The following is a 3,247-nucleotide window of genomic DNA, read 5'->3' on the forward strand; positions in this document are numbered from 1 at the left end:
GAAACGCTCAAAACATAGACAGTAGGAAGACTCAGTCTTCCTGTACTTATGTCTGCAGCATTGTGTCTCTTATATTTAATTCCGATGCAATTTCTGTGTTTCCTCGTCAATGGGAAGGTCGAATGGAAACAGTATACCTGCTGAGGTGCATCGGAATGTAAAACTGGTGACAAGGGAAACGCTCAAAACATAGACAGTAGGAAGACTCAGTTTTCTTGTACTTAAATCGGCATTGTGTCTCTTATATTTAATTCCGATGCTATTTCTGTGTTTCATCGTCAATGGGGAGGTCCAAGGGTACAGTAACCCTACAGAGGTGCATCGGAATGTAAAACTGGTGACACAGGAAACGCGCAAAACATAGACAGTACGAAGACTCAGCCTTCCTGTTCTTAAGTCGGCATTGTGTCTCTTATATTTAATGCCGATGGTATTTCTGTGTTTCATCGTCAATGGGAAGGCCCACTGGATATAGTAAAACTGCAGAGGTGCATCGGAATGTAAAACTGGTGGCACAGGAAGCGGTCAAAACATAGACCCTAAGAAGACTCAGTTTTCTTGTACTGAAGTCGGCATTGTGTCTCTTACACTTAATTTGATGCAATTTCTGTGTTTCATCGTCACTGTGAAGGTCCAAGGGTTACAGTAAACCTGCAGAGGTGAATCAAAATATAAAACTGATGACACAGGAAACGCTCAAAACATAGACAGTAGGAATACTCAGTCTTCCTGTACCTAAGCCGGCATTGTTTCTCTTACAATTAATTCCGATGCAGTTTCTGTGTTTCATCGTCACTGTGAAGGTCCAATGGTTACAGTAAACCGGCAGAGGTGCATCGGAATGTAATACTGGTGACACAGGAAACGCTCAAAACATAGACAATAGAAAGACACACTCTTCCTGTACTTAAGTCGACATTGTGTCTCTTCTATTTAATTCCGATGCAATTTCTGTGTTTCATCGTCAATGGGAAAGTCGAAGGGAAACAGTATACCTGCAGAGGTGCATCGGAATGTAAAACTGGTGACACAGGAGACGCTCAAAGCATAGACAGTAGGAAGACTCAGTCTTCCTGTACCTAAGTCGGCATTGTGTCTCTTATATTTAATTCCGATGCTATTTCTGTGTTTCATCGTCAATGGGAAAGTCCAATGGATATAGTAAACCTGCAGAGGGGCATCGGAATTTAAAACTGGTGACACTGGAAACGCTCAAAACATAGACCGTAAGAAGACTCAGTTTTCTTGTACTTAAGTCGGCGTTGTGTCTCTTATATTTAATTCCGATGTAATTTCTGTGTTTCATCGTGAATGAGAAGGTCCAATGGATACAATAAACCTGCAGAGGTGCATCGGAATGTAAAACTGGTGACACAGGAAATGCTCAAAGCATAGACAGTAGGAAGACTCAGCCTTCCTGTTCCTAAGTCGGCATTGTGTATCTTATATTTAATTCCGATGCTATTTCTGTGTTTCATCGTCAATGGGAAGGTCCAATGGATACAGTAAACCTGCAGAGGTGCTTCGGAATGTAAAACTGGTGACGCAAGAATCGCTCAAAACATAGACAGTAGGAAGACTCAATGTTCCTGTACTTAAGTCGGCATTGTGTCTCTTATATTTAATTCCGATGCAATTTCTGTGTTTCATCGTCAATGGGAAGGTCCAATGGATACAGTAAAACTGCAGAGGTGCATCGGAATATAAAACTGATGACACAGGAAACGCTCAAAACATAGACAGTAGGAATACCCAGTCTTCCTTTACCTAAGTCGGCATTGTTTCTCTGATATTTAATTCCGATGCAATTTCTGTGTTCCGTCGTCACTGTGAAGGTCCAATGGATACAGTAAACCTGCAGAGGTGCATCGGAATGTAAAACTGGTGACACAGGAAACGCGCAAAACATAGACAGTACGAAGACTCAGCCTTCCTGTTCTTAAGTCGGCATTGTGTCTCTTATATTTAATTCCGATGGTATTTCTGTGTTTCATCGTCAATGGGAAGGTCCACTGGATATAGTAAAACTGCAGTGGTGCATCGGAATGTAAAACTGGTGGCACAGGAAGCGGTCAAAACATAGACCCTAAGAATACTCAGTTTTCTTGTACTTAAGTCGGCGTTGTGTCTCTTATATTTAATTCCGATGTAATTTCTGTGTTTCATCGTCAATGAGAAGGTCCAATGGATACAGTAAACCTGCAGAGGTGCATCGGAATGTAAAACTGGTGACGCAGGAATCGCTCAAAACATAGACAGTAGGAAGACTCAATGTTCCTGTACTTAAGTCGGCATTGTGTCTCTTTTATTTAATTCCGATGCAATTTCTGTGTTTCATCGTCAATGGGGAGGTCCAAGGGATACAGTAACCCTACAGAGGTGCATCGGAATGTAAAACTGGTGACACAGGAAACGCTCATAACATAGACCATAAGAAGACTCAGTTTTCTTGTACTTAAATAGGCATTGTGTCTTTTATATTTAATTCCGATGCAATTTCTGTGTTTCATCGTAAATGGAAGGTCCAATGGACACAGTAAACCAGCAGAGGTGCATCGGAATGTAAAACAGGTGACACAGGAAACGCTCAAAACATAGACAATAGAAATTCACACTCTTCCTGTACTTAAGTCGACATTGTGTCTCTTCTATTTAATTCCGATGCAATTTCTGTGTTTCATCGTCAATGGGAAGGTCCAATGGATACAGTAGACCTGCAGAGGTGCATCGGAATGTAAAACTGGTGACACAGGAAACGCACCAATCATAGACAATAGAAAGACACACTCTTCCTGTACTTAAGTCGACATTGTGTCTCTTATATTTAATTCCGATGCAATTTCTGTGTTTCATCGTCAATGGGAAAGTCCAAGGGATACAGTAAACCTGCAGAGATGCATCGGAATGTAAAATTGGTGACTCAGGAACCGCTCAAAACATAGACAGTAGGAAGACATAATCTTCCTGTACTTAAGTCGGCATTGTGTCTCTTATATTTAATTCCGATGCAATTTCTCTGTTTCATCGTCAATGGGAAGATCCGAGGGATACAGTAAACCTGCTGAGGTGCATCGGAATGTAAAACTGGTGTCACAGGAAACGCTCAAATCATAGACAGTAGGAAGACTCAGCCTTCCTGTTCTTATGTCGTCATTGTGTCTCTTATATTTAATTTCGATGCTATTTCTGTGTTTCATCGTCAATGGGAAGGTCCAGTGGATACAGTAAACCTGCAGAGGTGCATCGG

This window comes from Schistocerca nitens, chromosome 7 (genome assembly GCF_023898315.1).
Source record: "Schistocerca nitens isolate TAMUIC-IGC-003100 chromosome 7, iqSchNite1.1, whole genome shotgun sequence".
Classification (NCBI taxonomy): domain Eukaryota; kingdom Metazoa; phylum Arthropoda; class Insecta; order Orthoptera; family Acrididae; genus Schistocerca; species Schistocerca nitens.